Raw genomic sequence first — 24,361 nt, 5'->3', positions numbered from 1 at the left:
CAACTTCCCAAATATTGATTGGAAGCTCTTTAGATCAAGTAGATTGGATGGGGCGGTGTTTGTGCAGTGTGTCCAGGAAGCTTTTCTAACGCAGTATGTAGATTGTCCAACCAGAGGGGAGGCCATATTGGATTTGGTACTCGGTAATGAACCAGGACAAGTGGTGGGCTTGTTAGTGGGTGAACATTTTGGTGACGGTGACCACAATTCTGTGACTTTCACCTTGGTTATGGAGAGAGATAGGTGCGCACAACAAGGTAGATTTTATAATTGGGGGAAGGGAAATTACGATGCTGTAAGGCAGGATTTGAGGAGCATACGTTGGGAGCATAGGCTGTCAGGGAAGGATGTGGTGGAAATGTGGAACTTGTACAAAGAGCAGATACGACGTGTCCATGATATGTATGTACCTATCAGGCAGGAAAGAAATGGTCGTGTGAGGGAGCCTTGGTTGACGAGAGAGGTTGAATGTCTGGTAAAGAGGAAGAAGGAGGCTTACATAAGGTTGAGGAAACAGGATTCAGACAGAGCAGTGGAGGGATACAGGATAGCCAGAAGGGACCTGAAGAAAGGGATTAGGAGAGCTAAGAGAGGGCATGAAAAATCGTTGGCGGATAGGATCAAGGATAACCCCAAGGCATTTTATGCGTATGTGAGAAACCTGAGAATGACGAGAACGAGTGTAGGTCGATCAAGGACAGTAGTGGGAGACTGTGTATTGAGTCGGAAGAGATAGGAGAGGTCTTGAACAAGTACTTCTCTTCAGTATTTACGAACGAGAGGGACCGTATTGTAGAAGAGGAGAGTGTGAAATGGACTGGTAAGCTAGAAGAGATACCTGTTAGGAAGGAAGATGTGTTGGACATTTTGAACAACTTGAGGATAGACAAGTCCCCCGGGCCAGACGGGATATATCCTAGGATTATGTGGGAAGCAAGAGAGGAAATTGCAGTACCGTTGGCAATGATCTTCTCGTCTTCACTGGCAACGGGGGTGGTACCAGGGGACTGGAGAGTAGCGAATGTTGTGCCCCTGTTCAAAAAAGGGAATAGGGATAACCCCGGGAATTACAGGCCTGTTAGTCTTACTTCTGTGGTAGGCAAAGTAATGGAAAGGGTACTGAGGGATAGGATTTATGAGTATCTGGAAAGACACTGCTTGATTAGGGACAGCCAGCACGGATTTGTGAAGGGTAGGTCTTGCCTTACAAGTCTTATTGAATTCTTTGAGGAGGTGACCAAGCATGTGGATGAGGGTAGAGCAGTGGATGTAGTGTACATGGATTTTAGTAAGGCATTTGATAAGGTTCCCCATGGTAGGCTTATGCGGAAAGTCAGGAGGCATGGGATAGAGGGAAATTTGGTCAATTGGATAGAAAACTGGCTAACCGGTCGAAGGCAGAGAGTGGTGGTAGATGGTAAATGTTCAGCCTGGAGCCCAGTTAAAAGTGGAATTCTGCAGGGATCAGTTCTGGGTCCTCTGCTGTTTGTAATTTTCATTAATGACTTAGATGAGGGAGTCGAAGGGTGGGTCAGTAAATTTGCAGATGATACGAAGATAGGTGGAGTTGTGGACAGTGAGGAGGGCTGTTGTCGGCTGCAGAGGGACTTGGATATGATGCAGAGCTGGGCTGAGGAGTGGCAGATGGAGTTCAACCCTGCCAAGTGTGAGGTTGTCCATTTTGGAAGAACAAATAAGAATGCGGAATACAGGGTTAACGATAGGGTTCTTAGTCAGGTGGAGGAACAGAGGGATCTTGGGGTCTATGTACATAGATCTTTGAAGTTTGCCACTCAGGTGGATAGAGTTTGTAAGAAGGCCTATGGAGTATTATCGTTCATTGGCAGAGGGATTGAATTCAAGAGTCGTGAAGTGATGTTGCAGCTGTACAGGACTTTGGTTAGGCCACAGTTGGAGTACTGTGTGCAGTTCTGGTCGCCTCACTTTAGGAAAGATGTGGAAGCTTTGGAGAGGGTGCAGAGAAGATTTACCAGGATGTTGCCTGGAATGGAGAGGAAGTCATACGAGGATAGGTTGAGAGTTCTCGGCCTTTTCTCGTTGGAACGGCGAAGGATGAGGGGTGACTTGATAGAGGTTTATAAGATGATCAGAGGAATAGATAGAGTAGACATTCAGAAACTTTTTCCCCGGGTACAACAGAGTGTTACAAGGGGACATAAATTTAAGGTGAAGGGTGGAAGGTATAGGGGAGATGTCAGGGGTGGGTTCTTTACCCAGAGAGTGGTGGGGGCATGGAATGCGCTGCCCGTGGGAGTGGTAGAGTCGGAATCATTGGCGACCTTTAAGCGGCATTTGGATAGGTACATGGATGGGTACTTAATCTAGGTTAGATGTTCGGCACAACATCGTGGGCCGAAGGGCCTGTTCTGTGCTGTATTGTTCCATGTTCTATGTTCTATGATATCCCAGGCTGCTGATATACCAGACTGCTGATATCCCATGCTGCTGATATCCCAGGGTGATGATATCCCAAACTGTTGATATGCCAGGTTGCTGATATCCCAGGCTGCTGATATCCCATGCTGCTGATATCCCAGGCTTCTGATATTCCAATGCAGCTGATATCCCTACACTGCTGATATCCCACACTGCTGATATCCCAGGTTGCTGATATCCCATACTGCTAATATCCCAGGCTGCTGATATCCCACACTGCTGATATACCATGCTGCTGAATTCCAAGGCTGCTGATTTCCCAGACTGCTGATATGCCAGGTTGCTGATATCCCACACTGCTGATATCCCAGGCTGCTGATATCCGAACGCTGCTGATATCCCAACACTGCTGATATCCCACACTGCAGCTATCCTAGGCTGCTGAAATCCCAACATTGCTGATACTGCACACTGCTGATATCCCATGCTGCTGATAACCCACACTGCTGATATCCCACACTACTGATATCACACACTGCTCATACCCCACACTGCTGCTATCCCATACTACTGATATCCCAATGCTGCTGATATCCCATGCTGCTGATATCCCAGACTGCTGATATCCCAACACTGCTGATATCCCACATTGCTGATATCCCATGCTGCTGATATCCCATGCTGCTGATATTGCACACTGCTGATATCCCAGGCTGCTGAAATCCCAAGCTGCTGATATCCCAGGTCACTGATTGCTAACACTGCTGATATCCCACACTGCTGATATTGCACACTGCTGATATCCCATGCTGCTGATATCCCAGGCTGCTGATATCCCAGACTACTGATATCCCACACTGCTGATATCCCATGCTGCTGATATCCCAGGCTGCTGATTTTACACACTGCTGATATCGAACCATTGCTGATATCGCAATATTGCTGATATCCCATAGTGCAGATATCCTAGGTTGCTGATATCACAGACTGCTGATATCCCAGACTGCTGATATCCCAGGTTGCTGATACCCCACACTGCTGATATCCCAGGCTGCTGATATCCCATGCTGATGAAATCCCAGGCTGCTGATATGCCAGGTTGCTGATATCCCACACTGCAAATAACCCATGCTGCAGATAACCCTTGCTGCTGATATCCCATGCTGCTGATATCCCAGGCTGCTGATATCCCACACTGCTGATAGCACACACTGCTGATAACCCATGCTGCTGATATCCTACACTGCTGATATCCCAGGCTGCTGATATCCCACACTGCCGATATCCCAGGCTGCTGATATGCCAGGTTGCTGATATCCCAAACAGCTGATATCCCTGGCTGCTGATATCCCATGCTGCTGATATCCCAGGCTACTGATATCCCAGGCTGCTGATATCCAATGCTGCTGAAATCCCAGGCTGCTGATATCCCACAATGCTGATATCCCACACATGCAGATAAACCATACTGCTGATATCCCAGGTTGCTGATATCCCACTTTACTGATATCTCAGGCTGCTGATATCCGATGCTGCTGATATGCCAGGTTGCTGATATCCCAGACTGCTGATATCCCAGGCTGCTGATATCCCATGCTGCTTATATCCCAGGCTTCTGATATTCCAATGCAGTTGATATCCCAACACTGCTGATATCCCACACTGCTGATATCCCAGGTTGCTGATATCTCATACTGCTGATATCCCATGCTGCTGATATCCCACACTGCTGATATCCCATGCTGCTGATATCCGTGGCTGCTAATAGCCCACCCTGCAGCTATCCCAGGCTGCTGATATATCATGCTGCTGATATCCCATGCTGCTGATATCCCAGGCTGCTGATATACCAGGCTACTGATATCCCTCACTGCTGATATCCCACACTGCTGACATTCTACATTGCGAATATCCCATGCTGCTGTTATACCATGCTGCTTATATTGCACACTGCTGATATCCCAGGCTGCTAATATCCCAGGCTGCTGATATCCCAGGCTGCTGATATTTCAGGCTGCTGATATCCCATGCTGCTGATATCCGATGCTGCTGATAACCCACGCTGCTGATATCCCACGCTGCTGATGTCCCTGGCTGCTGTTTTTCCAGGCTGCCGATATCCCACACTGCTGATATCCCAGACTGCTGATATCCCAGGCTGATGATATCCCACACTACTGATATCCCATGCAGCTGATATCCCAGGCTGATGATATCCCAGACTGTTGATATGCCAGGTTGCTGATATCCCAGGCTGCTGATATCCCATGCTGCTGATATCCCAGGCTGCAAATATCCCACCATGCTGAAATCCCAGGCTGCTGATATATCAGGCTGCTGATATTTCAGGCTGTTGATATCCCATGCTGCTGCTATCCGATGCTGCTGATAACCCACGCTGCTGATATCCCACACTGCTGATGTCCCTCGCTGCTGTTTTTCCAGGCTGCCGATATCCCAAACTGCTGATATCCCAGGCTGCTGATATCCCAGGCTGATGATATCCCACACTCCTGATATCCCTTGATGCTGATATCCCAGACTGCTGATATACCAGCCTGCTGATATCCCATGCTGCTGATATCCCAGGCTGATGATATCCCAGACTGTTGATATGCCAGGTTGCTGATATCCCAGGCTGCTGATATCCCATGCTGCTGATATCCCAGGCTTCTGATATTCCAATGCAGCTGATATCCCAACACTGCTGATATCCCACACTGCTGATATCCCAGGTTGCTGATATCTCATATTGCTGATATCCCATGCTGCTGATATCCCACACTGCTGATATCCCATGCTGCTGATATCCGTGGCTGCTAATAGCCCACCCTGCAGCTATCCCAGGCTGCTGATATATCATGCTGCTGATATCCCATGCTGCTGATATCCCAGGCTGCTGATATACCAGGCTACTGATATCCCTCACTGCTGATATCCCACACTGCTGACATCCTACATTGCGAATATCCCATGCTGCTGTTATACCATGCTGCTTATATTGCACACTGCTGATATCCCAGGCTGCTGATATCCCAGGCTGCTGATATTTCAGGCTGCTGATATCCCATGCTGCTGATATCCGATGCTGCTGATAACCCACGCTGCTGATATCCCACGCTGCTGATGTTCCTGGCTGCTGTTTTTCCAGGCTGCCGATATCCCACACTGCTGATATCCCAGGCTGCTGATATCCCAGGCTGATGATATCCCAGACTGTTGATATACCAGGTTGCTGATATCCCAGGCTGCTGATATCCCATGCTGCTGATATCCCATGCTGCAAATATCCCACCATGCTGAAATCCCAGGCTGCTGATATATCAGGCTGCTGATATTTCAGGCTGCTGATATCCCATGCTGCTGCTATCCGATGCTGCTGATAACCCACGCTGCTGATATCCCACACTGCTGATGTCCCTCGCTGCTGTTTTTCCAGGCTGCCGATATCCCAACTGCTGATATCCCAGGCTGCTGATATCCCAGGCTGATGATATCCCACACTCCTGATATCCCATGATGCTGATATCCCAGAGTGCTGATATACCAGCCTGCTGATATCCCATGCTGCTGATATCCCAGGCCGATGATATCCCAGACTGTTGATATGCCAGGTTGCTGATATCCCAGGCTGCTGATATCCCATGCTGCTGATATCCCAGGCTTCTGATATTCCAATTCAGCTGATATCCCAACACTGCTGATATCCCACACTGCTGATATCCCAGGTTGCTGATATCCCATACTGCTGATATCCCAGGCTGCTGATATCCCACCCTGCTGATACCATGCTGCTGAATTCCCAGGCTGCTGATTTCCCAGACTGCTGATATGCCAGGTTGATGATATCCCACACTGCTGATATCCCACACTGCAGATAACGCATGCTGCTGATAGCCCAGGCTGCTGATATCCCAGGCTGCTGATATCCCACACTGCTGATAGCACACACTGCTGATCCATGCTGCTGATATCCTTCACTGCTGATATCCCAGGCTGCTGATATCCCAGGCTGCAGATATCCCACACTGCCGACATCCCAGGCTGCTGATATGCCAGGTTGCTGATATCCCACTCAGCTGATATCCCAGGCTGCTGATATCCCATGCTGCTGATATCCCATGCTGCTGAAATCCCAAGCTGCTGATATGCCAGGTTGTTGATATCCCAGACTGATAATATCCCACACATGCAGATAAACGATGCTGCTGATATCCCAGGTTGCTGATATCCCACGCTGCTGAAATCCCAGGCTGCTGATATCCCTCACTGTTGATATCCCACACTGCTGATATCCCACTTTACTGACATCCCAGGCTGCTGATATCCCACACTGCTGATATCCTAGACTGCTGATATCCCAGGCTGCTGATATCCCATGCTGCTGATATCCCAGGCTTCTGATATTCCAATGCAGCTGATATCCCAACACTGCTGATATCCCATGCTGCTGATATCCCGGACTGCTGATATCCCAGGCTGCTGATATCCCATGCTGCTGATATCCCAGGCTTCTGATATTCCAATGCAGCTGATATCCCAACACTGCTGATATCCCACACTGCTGATATCCCAGGTTGCTGATATCCCATACTGCTGATATCCCAGGCTGCTGATATCCCACACTGCTGACATCCCATGCTGCTGATATCCGTGGCTGCTAATATCCCACCATGCTGATATCCCAGGCTGCTGATATATCATGCTGCTGATATCCCATGCTGGTGATATCCCAGGCTGCTGATATCCCAGGCTGCTGATATCCCTCACTGCTGATATCCCACACTGCTGATATCCCACATTGCTGATATCCCATGCTGCTGATATACCATGCTGCTTATATTGCACACTGCTGATATCCCAGGCTGCTGAAATCCCAAGCTGCTGATATCCCAGGTCACTGATAGCCCACACTGCTGATATCCCACACTGCTGATATTGCACACTGCTGATATCCCATGCTGCTGATATCCCAGGTTGCTGATATCCCAGGCTGCTGATATCCCATGCTGCTGATATCCCAGGCTTCTGATATTCCAATGCAGCTGATATCCCAACACTGCTGATATCCCACACTGCTGATATCCCAGGTTGCTGATATCCCATACTGCTGATATCCCAGGCTGCTCATATCCCACCCTGCTGATACCATGCTGCTGAATTCCCAGGCTGCTGATTTCCCAGACTGCTGATATGCCAGGTTGATGATATCCCACACTGCTGATATCCCACACTGCAGATAACGCATGCTGCTGATAGCCCAGGCTGCTGATATCCCAGGCTGCTGATATCCCACACTGCTGATAGCACACACTGCTGATCCATGCTGCTGATATCCTTCACTGCTGATATCCCAGGCTGCTGATATCCCAGGCTGCAGATATCCCACACTGCCGACATCCCAGGCTGCTGATATGCCAGGTTGCTGATATCCCACTCAGCTGATATCCCAGGCTGCTGATATCCCATGCTGCTGATATCCCATGCTGCTGAAATCCCAGGCTGCTGATATGCCAGGTTGCTGATATCCCAGACTGATAATATCCCACACATGCAGAAAAACGATGCTGCTGATATCCCAGGTTGCTGATATCCCACGCTGCTGAAATCCCAGGCTGCTGATATCCCTCACTGTTGATATCCCACACTGCTGATATCCCACTTTACTGACATCCCAGGCTGCTGATATCCCACACTGCTGATATCCCAGACTGCGGATATCCCAGGCTGCTGATATCCCATGCTGCTGATATCCCAGGCTTCTGATATTCCAATGCAGCTGATATCCCAACACTGCTGATATCCCATGCTGCTGATATCCCAGACTGCTGATATCCCATACTGCTGATATCCCAGGCTGCTGATATCCCACACTGCTGACATCCCATGCTGCTGATATCCGTGGCTGCTAATATCCCACCATGCTGATATCCCAGGCTGCTGATATATCATGCTGCTGATATCCCATGCTGGTGATATCCCAGGCTGCTGATATCCCAGGCTGCTGATATCCCTCACTGCTGATATCCCACACTGCTGATATCCCACATTGCTGATATCCCATGCTGCTGATATACCATGCTGCTTATATTGCACACTGCTGATATCCCAGGCTGCTGAAATCCCAAGCTGCTAATATCCCAGGTCACTGATAGCCCACACTGCTGATATCCCACACTGCTGATATTGCCCACTGCTGATATCCCAGGCTGCTGATATCCCAGACTGCTGATATCCCACGCTGCTGATATCCGAGGCTGCTAGTATCCCACCATGCTGATATCCCAGGCTGCTGATATATCATGCTGCTGATATCCCATGCTGCTGATATTGCCCACTGCTGATATCCCAGGCTGCTGATATCCCACACTGCTGATATCCCACGCTGCTGATATCCGAGGCTGCTAGTATCCCACCATGCTGATATCCCAGGCTGCTGATATATCATGCTGCTGATATCCCATGCTGCTGATATCCCACACTGCTGATAGCCATGCTGCTGATATCCCAGGCTGCTAATATCCCACCATGCTGATATCCGATGCTGCTGATAACCCACGCTGCTGATATCCCACACTGCTAATATCTCACACTGCTGATGTGCCATGCTGCTGTTTTTCCAGGCTGCCGATATCCCACACTGCTGATATCCCAGGCTGCTGATATCCTAGACTGCTGATATCCCACACTGCTGATATCCTAGGCTGCCGATATCCCATACTTTTGATATCCCACGCTGCCAAATCCCACGCTGCTTATATCCCAGACCGCTGATATCCCACACTGCTGATATCCCCGGCTGCTGATAACACAACGTAGCTGATATCCCAACACTGCTGATATCCCACACTGCAGATATCCCATGCTGCTGATATCCCACACCATTGATATTCCACACTGCTGATATCCCAGGCTGCTGATATCCCACGTGGCTGATATCCCCACACTGCTGATATTCCACACTGCTGATATCCCAGGCTGTTGATATCCCATGCTGCTGATATCCCAGGCTGCTGATATCACAGGCTGCTGATTTCACACACTGCTGATATCCCAGGCTGCTGATATCCCATGCTGCTGATATCCCACACTGCTGATATCCCACACTGCTGACATCCCACACTGTGGATATCCCATGCTGCTGATATCCCACACTGCTGATATCCCAGGCTGTTGCTATCCCACACTGCTGATATCCCACACTGCTGATATTGCACACTGCTGATATTCCATGCTGCTGAAATCCCAGGCTGCTGATATCCTAGGCTGCTGATATCCTACACTGCTGATATCTCACACTGCTGATGTCCCATGCTGCTGTTTTTCCAGGCTGCCGATATCCCACACTGCTGATATCCCAGGCTGCTTATATCCCAGATTGATGATATCCCACACTACTGATATCCAATGATGCTGATATACCAGACTGCTGATATCCCACACTGCTGATATCCCATGCTGCTGATATCTCAGGCTGATGATATCCCACACTGCTCATATGCCAGGCTGCAGAACTCCCAATGACGCTGATATCCCAACACAGCAGATTTCCAATGCTGCTGATATCCCATGCTGCTGATATCCCAGGCTGCTAATATCCCACACAGCTGATATCCCATGCTGCTGATATCTGATGCTGCTGATATCCCATGATGCTGATATCCCACACTGCTGATATCCCAGGTTGTTGATAACCCCAACTGCTGATATCCCACACTGCTGATGTCTCACGCTGCTGATATCCCAGGCTGCTGATATCCCACACTGCTGATATCCCAGGCTGCTGACAACCCAGAACTGTGGATATCCCATGCTGCTGATATCCCACACTGCTGATATCCCACATTGTTGATATCCCAGGCTGCTGATATCCCACACTGCAGCTATCCCAGGCTGCTGATATCCCATGCTGCTGATATCCCACACTGCTGGTTTCCCAGACTGCTGATATCACAACACTGCTGATATCCCACACTGCAGATATCCCATGCTGCTGATATCCCACACTGTTGATATTCCACACTACTGATATCCCAGGCTGCTGATATCCCATGCGGCTGATATCCCCACACTGCTGATATTCCACACTGCTGATATCCCAGGCTGCTGAGATCCCATGCTGCTGATATCCCACGCTGCTGAAATCCCAGGCTGCTGATATCCCTCACTGTTGATATCCCACACTGCTGATATCCGACTTTGCTGATATCCCAGGCTGCTGATATCCCAGACTGCTGATATGCCAGGTTGCTGATATTCCAATGCAGCTGATATCCCAACACTGCTGATATCCCACACTGCTGATATCCCAGGTTGCTGATATCCCATGCTGCTGATATCCCAGGCTTCTGCTATTCCAATGCAGCTGATATCCCAACACTGCTGATATCCCACACTGCCGACATCCCAGGTTGCTGATATCCCATACTGCTGATATCCCAGGCTGCTGATATCCCATGCTGCTGATATCCCAGGCTGCTAATATCCCACCATGCTGATATCCCAGGCTGCTGATATATCATGCTGCTGATATCCCATGCTGCCTATATCCCAGGCTGCTGATATCCCAGGCTGCTGATATCCCATGCTGCTGATGTCCCAGGCTGCTAATATCCCACCATGCTGATATCCGATGCTGCTGATATATCAGGCTGCTGATCTCACATGCTGCTGATATCCGATGCTGCTGATAACCCACGCTGCTGATATCCCACACTGCTGATATCCCACACTGCTGATATCCCATGCTGCTGATATCCCAGGCTGATGATATCCCGCACTGCTCATATCCCAGGCTGCAGAACTCCCAATGATGCTGATATCCCAACACAGCAGATATCCAATGCTGCTGATATCCCATGCTGCTGATATCCCAGGCTGCTAATATCTCACACTGCTGATATCCCACGCTGCTGATATCCGATGCTGCTGATATCCCATGATGCTGATATCCCACACTGCTGATATCCCATATTGTTGATATCCTAGGCTGCTGATATCCCATACTGCCAAATCCCACGCTGCTTATACCCCAGACCGCTGATATCCCACACTGCTGATATCCAAGGCTGCTGATATCCCACATGGCTGATATCCCACACTGCTAATATCCCAGGCTGCTGATATCCCATGCTGCTGCTATCCCAGGCTGCTGATATCCCACGCTGCTGATATTGCACACTGCTGAGGTCCCAGGCTGCTTATATCTCAGGCGGCTGATATCCCACACTGCTGATATCCCACACTGCTGATATTGCACACTGCTGATATCCCATGCTGCTGATATCCCACACTGCTGATATCCCAGGCTGCTGATAACCCAGAACTGCTGATATCCTATGCTGCTGATATCCCACACTTCTGATATCCCATATTGTTGATATCCTAGGCTGCTGATATCCCATGCCGCTGATATCCCACGCTGCCAAATCCCACGCTGCTTATACCCCAGACCGCTGATATCCCACACTGCTGATATCCCACATGGCTGATATCCCACACTGCTAATATCCCAGGCTGCTGATATCCCATGCTGCTGATATCCCAGGCTGCTGATATCCCACGCTGCTGTAATTGCACACTGCTGATATCCCAGGCTGCTGAGGTCCCAGGCTGCTTATATCTCAGGCGGCTGATATCCCACGCTGCTGATATCCCACACTGCTGATATTGCACATTGCTGATATCCCACACTGCTGATATCCTAGGCTGCTGATATCCCATGCTGCTGATATCCTAGGCTGCTGATATCCCATGCAGCTCGTATGCCAGGTTGCTGATGTCCCACACTGCTGATATCCCATTTTGCTGAAATGCCAGGCTACTGATATCCCAGGCCACTGATATCCCACATTGCTGATATCCCACACTGCTGATAACCCTTGCTGTTGATATCTCATGCTGCTGAAATCCCAGACTGCTGTTTTGCCAGGTTGCTGATATCCCACACTTCTGATAACCCATGCTGCTGATATCCCAGGCTGCTGATATCCCAGGCTGCTGATATCCCAGGCTGCTGATATCCCACACTGCTAGTATCCCAGGCTGCTGAAATCCTAGGCTTCTGATATCCCAGGCAGCTGAAATTCCACACTGCTGATAACCCACTTTGCTGATATCCCAGGCTGCTGATATCCCACACTGCTAGTATCCCAGGCTGCTGATTTCCCACACTGCCAGTATCCCAGGCTGCTGATATCCCAATGCAGCTGACATCCCAACACTGCTGATATCCCACACTGCAGATATCCCAGGCTGCTGATATGCCAACATTCCTGATATTGCACACTGCCGATATCCCATGCTGCCGATATTCCACACTGCTGATATTCAACACTGCTGATATCTCAGGCTGCTGATATTCCACACTGCTGATATCCCAACACTGCTGATATTGCCCACTGCTGATATCCCACACTGCTGATATCCCACACTGCTGATATTGCACACTGCTGATATCCCATGCTGCTGATATCCCAGGCTGCTTATATCCCAGGCAGCTGGTATGCCAGGTTGCTGAAATCCCAGGCTACTGATATCCCAGGCCGCTGATATCCCACATTGCTGATATCCCACACTGCTGATAACCCATGCTGTTGATATCCCATGCTGCTGAAATCCCAGACTGCTGATTTGCCAGGTTGCTGATATCCCACACTGCTGATATCCCACACTGCTGATAACCCATGCTGCTGATATCCCAGGCTGCTGATATCCCGAGCTGCTGATATCCCACACTGCTAGTATCCCAGACTGCTGATATCCCAATGCAGCTGACATCTCAACACTGCTGATATCCCACACAGCAGCTATCACTGGCTGCTGATATGCCAACGTTGCTGATATTGCACACTGCTGATATCCCAAGCTGCCCATATACCACACTGCTGATATACAACACTGCTGATATCTCAGGCCGCTGATATCCCACACTGCTGATATCCTAACACTGCTGACATTGCCCACTGCTGATATCCCAGGCTGCTGATATCCCAGACTGCTGATATCCCAACACTGCTGATATCCCACACTGCAGCTGTCCCACACTGCTGATAACCAAGCTGCTGATATCCCACGCTGCTGATATCCCACATTTCTGATATCCCACACTGTTGATATCCCAATGCAGCTCATATCCCAACACTGCTGATATCGCACACTGCTGATATCCCATGCTCCTGATATCCCACACTGCTGATATACCACACTGCTGATAACCAAGCTGCTGATATCCCACGCTGCTGATATCCCACATTTCTGATATCCCACACTGTTGATATCCCAACGCAGCTCATATCCCAACACTGCTGATATCGCACACTGCTGATATCCCATGCTCCTGATATCCCACACTGCTGATATACCACACTGCTGATATCCCAAGCTGCCGATATACCACACTGCTGATATACAACACTGCTGATATCTCAGGCCGCTGATATCCCACACTGCTGATATCCCAACACTGCTGATATTGCCCACTGCTGATATCCCAGGCTGCTGATATCCCAGACTGCTGATATCCCAACACTACTGATATCCCACACTGCAGCTATCCCAGGCTGCTGATATCCCACACTGCTGATAACTACGCTGCTGATATCCCATGCTGCTGATATCCCACACTTCTGATATCCCACACTGTTGATATCCCAACGCAGCTCATATCCCAACACTGCTGATATCGGACACTGCTGATATCCCAGGCTGCTGATATCCCGCCCTACAGCTATCCCAGGCTGCTGATATCCCATACTGCTGATATCCCACACTGCTGGTTTCCCAGACTGCTGATATCCCACACTGCTGATATCCCAGGCTGCTGATATCCCACACTGCAGCTATCCCAGGCTGCTGATATCCCACACTGCTGGTTTCCCAGACTGCTGATATCACAACACTGCTGATTTCCCAAGCTGCCGATATACCACACTGCTGATATACAACACTGCTGATATCTCAGGCCGCTGATATCCCACACTGCTGATATCCTAACACTGCTGACATTGCCCACTACTGATATCCCAGGCTGCTGATATCCCAGACTGCTGATATCCCAACACTGCTGATATCCCACACTGCAGCTGTCCCACACTGCTGATAACCAAGCTGCTGATATCCCACGCTGCTGATATCCCACATTTCTGATATCCCACACTGTTGATATCCCAACGCAGCTCATATCCCAACACTGCTGATATCGCACACTGCTGATATCCCATGCTCCTGATATCCCACACTGCTGATATACCACACTGCTGATATCCCAAGCTGCTGATATACCACACTGCTGATATCCCAACACTGCTGATATTGCCCACTGCTGATATCCCAGGCTGCTGATATCCCAGACTGCTGATATCCCAACACTACTGATATCCCACACTGCAGCTATCCCAGGCTGCTGATATCCCACACTGCTGATAACTACGCTGCTGATATCCCATGCTGCTGATATCCCACACTTCTGATATCCCACACTGTTGATATCCCAACGCAGCTCATATCCCAACACTGCTGATATCGGACACTGCTGATATCCCAGGCTGCTGATATCCCGCCCTACAGCTATCCCAGGCTGCTGATATCCCATGCTGCTGATATCCCACACTGCTGGTTTCCCAGACTGCTGATATCCCACACTGCTGATATCCCAGGCTGCTGATATCCCACACTGCAGCTATCCCAGGCTGCTGATATCCCATGCTGCTGATATCCCACACTGCTGGTTTCCCAGACTGCTGATATCCCAACACTGCTGATATCCCACACTGCAGCTGTCCCACACTGCTGATAACCAAGCTGCTGATATCCCACACTGCTGATATCCCACATTTCTGATATCCCACACTGTTGATATCCCAATGCAGCTCATATCCCAACACTGCTGATATCGCACACTGCTGATATCCCATGCTCCTGATATCCCACACTGCTGATATACCACACTGCTGATATCCCAAGCTGCCGATATACTACATTGCTGATATACAACACTGCTGATATCTCAGGCCGCTGATATCCCACACTGCTGATATCCCAACACTGCTGATATTGCCCACTGCTGATATCCCAGGCTGCTGATATCCCAGACTGCTGATATCCCAACACTGCTGATATCCCACACTGCAGCTATCCCAGGCTGCTGATATCCCACACTGCTGATAACTACGCTGCTGATATCCCACGCTGCTGATATCCCACACTTCTGATATCCCACACTGTTGATATCCCAATGCAGCTCATATCCCAACACTGCTGATATCGCACACTGCTGATATCCCAGGCTGCTGATATCCCACACTACAGCTATCCCAGGTTGCTGATATCCCATGCTGCTGTTATCCCACAATGCTGGTTTCCCCGACTGGTGATATCCCACACTGCTGATATCCCAGGCTGCTGATATCCCACACTGCAGCTATCCCAGGCTGCTGATATCCCATGCTGCTGATATCCCACACTGCTGGTTTCCCAGACTGCTGATATCACAACACTGCTGATATTGCCCACTGCTGATATCCCGGGCTGCTGATATCCCAGACTGCTGATATCCCAACACTGCTGATATCCCACACTGCAGCTATCCCATGCTGCTGATATCCCATGCTGCTGATATCCCACACTTCTGATATCCCACACTGTTGATATCCCAACACTGCTGATATCGCACATTGCTGATATCCCATGCTCCTGATATCCCACACTGCTGATATACCACACTGCTGATATCCCAAGCTGCTGATATACCACACTGCTGATATACAACACTGCTGATATCTCAGGCCGCTGATATCCCACACTGCTGATATCCCAACACTGCTGATATTGCCCACTGCTGATATCCCAGGCTGCTGATATCCCAGACTGCTGATATCCCAACACTACTGATATCCCACACTGCAGCTATCCCAGGCTGCTGATATCCCACACTGCTGATAACTACGCTGCTGATATCCCATGCTGCTGATATCCCACACTTCTGATATCCCACACTGTTGATATCCCAACGCAGCTCATATCCCAACACTGCTGATATCGGACACTGCTGATATCCCAGGCTGCTGATATCCCGCCCTACAGCTATCCCAGGCTGCTGATATCCCATGCTGCTGATATCCCACACTGCTGGTTTCCCAGACTGCTGATATCCCACACTGCTGATATCCCAGGCTGCTGATATCCCACACTGCAGCTATCCCAGGCTGCTGATATCCCATGCTGCTGATATCCCACACTGCTGGTTTCCCAGACTGCTGATATCACAACACTGCTGATATCCCATGCTGCTGATATCCCACACTGTTGATATTCCACACTACTGATATCCCAGGCTGCTGATATTCCACGTGGCTGATATCCCCACACTGCTGATATTCCACACTGCTGATATCCCAGGCTGCTGAAATCCCACACTGCTGATATCCCAGGCTGCTGATATCCCAGGCTGCTGATTTCACACACTGCTGATATCCCAGGCTGCTGATATCCCAGACTGCTGAAATCCCAGGCTGCTGATATGCCAGATTGCTGATATCCCACACAGCTGATATCCCTGGCTGCTGATATCCCATGCTGCTGATATCCCACACTGATGTTACCCCACACTGCTGATATTCCATGCTGCTGATATTCTAGGCTGCTGATATACCATGCTGCTGATATTCCATGCTGCTGATATCCCACACTGCTGGTATCCCACGCTGCTGATATTCCACGCTGCTGATATCCCACACTGCTGATATCTCACGCTGCTGATATCCCACACTGATGATACCCCACACTGCTGATATTCCATGCTGCTGATATTCCATGCTGCTGATATTCCACACTGCTGAGATCCCACGCTGCTGATATTCCTCGCTGCTGATATCCCACACTGCTGATATCCCACACTGCTGATATTGTAGGCTGCTGATATCCCACATGGCTGATATCCCACACTGCTGATATTCCATGCTGCTGATATCCCGCACTGCTGATATCCCACGCTGCTGATATTCCACGCTGCTGATATCCCACACTGCTGATGTCTCACGCTGCTGATATCCCACACTGATGATACCCCACACTGCTGATATTTCACACTGCTGATATTCCATGCTGCTGATATTCCACACTGCTGAGATCCCACGCTGCTGATATTCCTCGCTGCTGATATCCCACACTGCTGATATTGTAGGCTGCTAATATCCTAACACTCCTGATATCGCATGTTGCTGATATCCCAGGGTCCATTCTTATTTCCTGTTCTTGATTGCCTGTATCATTGTCCATTATGATTTTGCACTCACTCCTAGCTATTTCAATGTTGTATCATTAATATTCGCACTATTGTGTCCTTGCACCCAACCACATAAAGATGTGTGTAAGACCACATTTAGGTGAGAGATAATTTCACAGATTATGTCCAAACTGAAAACTCAGGAGATTGTGTAGAGTGACCCTCCAACATTATAAGTGAGAATGTGCTGAACCATCAGAGATTCTGTTCTGAGACTGCCTGTCAGTACAGGTCGACCTTAGAAACACCTTGACATGATTTGAAGAGGCATGCTCTGGTGTTGTGGCCAAGAGTCTTCCCTCAACCATGACTCATCCATTGTTTAAACATCCACTCCCTCCACTGCCGATGTGTAATGGCAGCAGTGTGTACCAGCTACAAGGTGCACTGCGTGGTTCCCTCGGGCTCCTTGGGCAGCACCTTGCAAAGCCGTAACCTCTACCACGATAAATAAAATGTGGATAGATGAGAACTGACACCCCCTGCAAGTTCCCCTCCCAGCCACTCACCATCCTGACTTGGAAATATATCATCGTTCCTTCCCTGTCACTGGGTCAAAATCCTGGGAATTCCCTCCCTAAGGGCATTGTGGGTCAACCCACAGCAGGTGGACTGCAGCGGTTAGTCACAAATGGATTAACAACCAGCTTTAATGCATATCTTTATAAATTTAATCATTTTTAAAACATATTTAACAGTCCATGAAAGATGGCTGCTTTAATCACATGACTGGAGTTAGCAATAAACTTCCAGAAGCTTCTCAGGAGCCAATGAGCCAGATAGTTGATGTGTTGTCTGATGGTACTGGAATTCTAGCTATTGTGTTATAAATGTCATAAAGTGGCTCTGAAGAGAACCCCTACATGAGAGAATTGTACGTTGCCCCATGTATTAGTGACTTTCTACTTGATGTCCGGGATGGGCCAGTAACAACTGTTTGTCTGCAACCGAGACTTTTATCTCAATGGCACTGCTTCTTACTCCTTGCCCTACCTTTGATCAACGGTCCCCTCCCCCAACTGACAACCTTTTTACCACATTGTTTTAAAATCGCAGACAGCTATGGGGTCGGCACTGCTCCATACAACATTTACGAATGATATCGAAAGCCCGAACTGGGGGATACAGAGTAAAAACCCGTGCCCGTGTAAAATAGAGCAGGAAAATCGATGTTTCGGGCAAAAGCCCTTCATCAGGAATCTCTATTCCTGATGAAGGGCTTTTGCCCGAAACGTCGATTTTCCTGCTCCTCGGATGCAGTGCTTTTCCAGCACCACTTTGATCTAAACTCTGGTTTCCAGCATCTGCAGTCCTCACTTTTGTCTGTGTAAAATAACCCGTAGTTATGCTCTGCACAAGTATTCATCTTTCTCTCATCAAACTAGTGAAGCAGAAGTTACATTTCAACAATACCCCTCAGAATGTTGAATACAGGGTTTAAAGAGAAGGTGTCAGAATGCTGGCTAGTCAATCAACCCACACCTACAAAAGTATTGTGGCCTGCTAACTCCAGCTTTGGATTCCATGTTAAAAGCAAACACATTGATGACTCTGGTTTAGTGGGTCCATACTGTTGTTTCTGAGTAGCTCCATGACACAGGACTCTATGCTCCCTGTCCGCACACAGAGACAAGCATCAACTGCGCCTAGAAGGCTATAAACTTGGTGAAAGATGCTGTTCGGTCTGCCCGAAATCAGAGCAAGGAGTTGACACCTACGGAGTGTTGCAGACTGGCACCTTCCAAGGTCCAGCACTAAACCATGGGGCAGTTTCCACCAAGGCACAGAGAGGACAGACAACGGTCTGAGCTGCTTCTGCTGAAGGTAAATAGGAGGCTGTTGTTATCGGTCCCTCCGACACCTCAAATATATGTAAATATAATCTCAGTTTGTTTGTTGGATAGAGTCAAACTCCAATGTTTGTTCCTTCATATGCCACCGTACTGTACCCAAACTGCTTCAGTGACTATATATGTCTCTAAAGATATTTTCGTGAACAAAGTATAGTTTTTGAATTAAAGAAACTCTTGCTTCTGACTCAGAAGGTTGTGGATCCCAGACCTCCTGCAGAAGTGTTAACCATGCTGACAGCTCCAGTGCAGTACAGGTGGAGTGCTACACCGTCAGAGGTACGGCCTGTAAACACTCAGCTAGGCCCTTTCCATTGGGTCAGCGCATAAATTCAGTTCAGGTCTTGGACTGAGTGTGTGCATTTACCGGGTAAGAAAGTGTCCAGGACTTTAATTTGTGCCGTTTTAGATTTCTATAATTTTTAAGGGGTGCATTGAAAGAGCAGCCTAATTAAGAACCAGTTGAAACTAGTTAACTTGCTCCTGAAAGGGCTTTTCTGTTGGGCACACATGTAAGTAGCCATCTTAGTGTGACTATTTTTATTCTTTCATGGGATGAGGCATCACTGGCGAGACCAGAATTTATTGCCCGTCCCAGAGGGTAGTTAAGAGTCAACCCCATTGCTGTGGGACTGGAGTCACATGTAGGCCAGACCAGGTAAGGACGGCAGTTTCCTTCCTGAAAGGACATTAGTGAACCAGATGGATTTTTCTGACAATGAAAGCATGATTATATTCCCTACAGTGTGGAAACAGGCCATTTGGCCCAACAGGTTCACACTGACCCTTTGCAGAGTAACCCTCCCAGACCCATTTCCCTACATTTACCCCTGACTAATGCACTTAACACTATGGGCAATTTAGCACAGCCAATTCATCTAACCTGCACATCTTTGGACCGTGGGAGGAAACCAGAGCACCCAGAGGAAACCCATGTAAACAAGGGGAGAATGTGCAAACTCCACACAGACAGTCACCCGAGGCTGGAATCGAACTCGGGTCCCTGACGCTGTGAGGCAGCAATGCTAACCACTGAGTCATCATTAGACACTTAATTCCAGATTTTTATTAAATTCAAATTCCACCATCTGCCATGGTGGGATTTGAACCCATGATTTACAGGAGAATGCTGGAGGTCAGTGTCTGAAGGGGTTCAGCAGAGGAAGGAATGAGTTTATGTTTTCCCTAAAGAAAACAGTAGATTGGTGAGCAGTTTTGGTAAGTATTTCTAATCTTTAATGTATAAGTAAGCACTTAGTTTATCTTTAAGTCTCCAACCTCTCTCTTGTACCCACAAATACCTTCTTAGCTATAAGAATGACATGAGCAAAAGGTTTCTATAGTCTCATCAGAGAGTGACAACTGGTGGGAGTTTAACCTCAGGCTCACCACATTGTCAGGTGAGGGAAGAGGTTGAGAAGGAGAGTCCTTCATGGTAACCTCAAACCGGTGCAGGAATTGTTGGAGACTTGGCCCAGTATAGTCTGGAAACTTGGCCAGGTGCTGCCTGCAGACTGGGCCCAGTGCAGTCTGGAGACTGGGACTGGTACGGTCGAGAGACGGGGCCCAGTGCAGTCTGGAGACTATGCCCGGTGCAGTCTGGAGGCTCGGCCCGGTGTGGTCTGGAGACTGGGCCTGGTGTGGATGGAGACTGGGTCCGGTGCAGTCTGGAGACTGGGCCCAGTGCGGTCTGGAAACTGGGCCTGGTACGGACTGGAGACTGGGCCTGGTGCAGTCTGGAGACTAGGCCCAGTGCAGCCTGGAGACTAGGCCCGGTGTGGATGGAGACTGGGCCCGGTGCAGTCTGGAGACTCGGCTCAGTGCAGTCTGGAAACTGGGCCCGGTGCAACCTGGAGGCTTGGCCCGGTGAGGTCTGGAGAATGGGCCCGGTGTGGTCTGGAGACTGAGCCCGTTGCGGTCTGGAGACTGGGCCCGGTACGGTCTGGAGACTGGGCCCGGTGCGATCTGGAGACTAGGCCCTGTGCGGTCTGGAAACTGGGCCCGGTGCGGTCTGGAGACTGGGCCCGGTGCGGTCTGGAGACTGGGCCCGGTGCGGTCTGGAAACTGGGCCCGGTGCGGTTGGAGACTGGGCCTGGTGCGGTCTGGAGACTAGGCCTGTGTGGTCTGGAGACTGGGCCCAGTGCAGTCTGGAGACTAGGCCCTGTGCGGTCTGGAGACTGGGCCCGGTGCAGTCTGGAGAATGGGCCTGGTGCGGTCTGGAGACTGGGTCCGGTGTGGTCTGGAGAATGGGTCCGGTGTGGTCTGGGGTGCAAAGACTGTAAATTGAGTACTTTGTATCCTTAGGCTGGACTTTTTTATTTATTATTTTTTCTATGTTATATCAAATACTTAAGTATCTTGTGCATGAGTTGGTGATGTAAGTGATATCGTTCGAGTGCAAGTGGTAATAAAGTTCATTCAATTTCAATTCATTCCATTACTCTTTTACACATTAATAAATCCCGCTTAACATAAGATTCATTCTTGGTGCCCAAAATCTGGCTATCACTTTTATTTCCATCTGACAGACTATCCCCTTCAACAAATCCAAAATGGTCTATCTGTTTGAGAGAGAGAGATCGCCACAGGAGACTCCTGCACTACCTTCCTACCTCTCCTGACAGTCACCCATCTTTCTGACTGAACCTGTGACGTGACCATCTACTAACCATCACATGCTGTGCCTCCTGTATGCTCCTCAGTGACTCCAACTGCCCCTCCAGCCACTCCAAATGGCCTGATGTGAGACAGATCCAAACACATCTCCTGCAAACATGGTCTTCAGGGACAGTCAACTGTTCCCTGATCTCCCACATCTGTCAGGAGGGGCAGACAGGAGGGGCCTGCCAGAAGGGTCCGTTAAAAATTTGTGCCCTTAGGTTTGCCTAAAAATGCCCACATTTTTCTCCAATCCAGTGGTTGTAGATGGATTGCTGCTGACACACTGTGCTGGGAGAACTTTTAAAAAAGCTATGTTCTGTAAGTTCATGAGAAAAAGCTCTAATAAGAACGTTTTTTTAAAAAAAACCCTATTCTTCCCTGACCTACAGCTTTTAATTTTAACCATGCAAAAAAAGAAAAAAAAACGCCTAATATTTAAAATCTTAAAAATCCAGCACTTTGCTGAAAACAGCCTCCTCCTCCTCAATCAGCTCACAAATCTGGGTAAAGGAAGGTTTGACCCCTGATCCCTGTCGTTGTTTCAACTGCTCCTCTCGAAACCTCAAGAAAACAAGTTGAAAAGGCCAATATTCCGAATTTCATGCAAGCAACAAAAAAAAAACCTCTCTCTGGAGTCATTGCAAAACCTCGACCAACATGTGGAACAGGCCTCTCCCACACACTCCGTGTCATCCCATCTCTCCTTCCTCATGTTTTGTTTGGACTGTGGAAAAACAAAATTCTGTTTCCGCTCCAGAAAACCCAGAGGAAAATCACAAGAGAAACCTCCAAACTCAGGAGCAGCTGCAAGACCCACACTCCTTTCCTTCCGCTATTTTGTTTCCCTAAAAGATTTACCTCATACACTTGACCTGTGACCTCTGCTTCTGGACTCCCCCCATTATCAAGAACATTCTTCCTGCATCTAACCTTTCTAGTCCTGTTAGAATTTTACATGTTTCTATGAGATCTCTCCTCACTCTTCTAAACTCCAGTGAATACAATTCTAACCGACTCAACCTCTCCTCGTGCGTCAGTCCCACATCAATTTGGTAAACCTTTATTGCACTCCCTCAAGAGCAACAGATAAGGAGACCTCAATTAAAAAGTATAATTCCAGGCCCTGTATAATTGCAGCAAAATGTCCTTGTTCCTGTACTCATCCTCTCACTATGAAGGCCACATACATTTGCCTTCTTTCCTGTCTCCTGAACCTGCATGCTTAATTTCAGTGACTGTGCATGTTGAACATTCCCCTCTCTCAATTTACAGCCATTCAAATAATAATCTGCCTTACTGTTTATGCTACCATGGTGGTTAACCACAGGTTTATCCACACTATATTGAGTCTACTACGCATTTGCCCACTCAGCTTGTCCAAATCACATTGCAAAAGCTCAGCATCCTCCTCACAGCCCACCTTCCACCAAGCTGTGTGTCATCTTCAAATTGTGAGATATTACATTTAGGTGGTAAAAACAATGACTGAAGATGCTGGAAACCAGATTCTGGATCAGTGGTGCTGGAAGAGCACAGCAGTTCAGGCAGCATCCGACGAGCAGCGAAATTGACGTTTCGGGCAAAAGCCCTTCATCAGGAATAAAGGCAGAGAGCCTGAAGGGTGGAGAGATAAGCTAGAGGAGGGTGGGGGTGGGGAGAGAGTACAATGGGTGAGTGGGGGAGGGGATGAAGGTAGTTATCTCATCTAAATCATTAACATATGTTGTAAAAAGCTACGGTCCGAGTACCGATCCTTGCAATACCCGACTCGTTACTGCCTGCCATTCAGAAAAACTCATCTATGCTTTGATTCCTGTCTGTTAACCAATTTTCTATTCATCTCAATGCACTACTCCCAATCCCAAGCACTTTAATTTTACACATTAATCTCTTAATAGGGGCTTTGTCTAAGCCTCCTGAAAGTTCAAATAAACCACATTCACTAGCTCCCCCAATCTATTCTACTAGCTGCACCTTTGAAGAATTCCAGTAGATTTATCAAGCAGTTTCCCTTTTGTAAATCCACACTGACTTGCTGATTCTACTACTGTTTCCTCAGGTTCTGGATCAGAGTGGTGCTGGAAAAGTGCAGCAGTTCAGTCAGCATCCGAGGAGCAGGAAAATCGATGATTCGGGCAAAAGCCCTTCATCAGGAATACAGGCAGAGTGC

This window comes from Chiloscyllium plagiosum, unplaced genomic scaffold (assembly GCF_037043375.1).
Source record: "Chiloscyllium plagiosum isolate Xiang-an unplaced genomic scaffold, Cpla_swu_hap1 HiC_scaffold_5, whole genome shotgun sequence".
Taxonomy (NCBI): Eukaryota; Metazoa; Chordata; class Chondrichthyes; order Orectolobiformes; family Hemiscylliidae; genus Chiloscyllium; species Chiloscyllium plagiosum.
The sequence above is the reverse complement of the archived record's forward strand: the minus strand, read 5'-3'. Positions refer to the sequence as shown.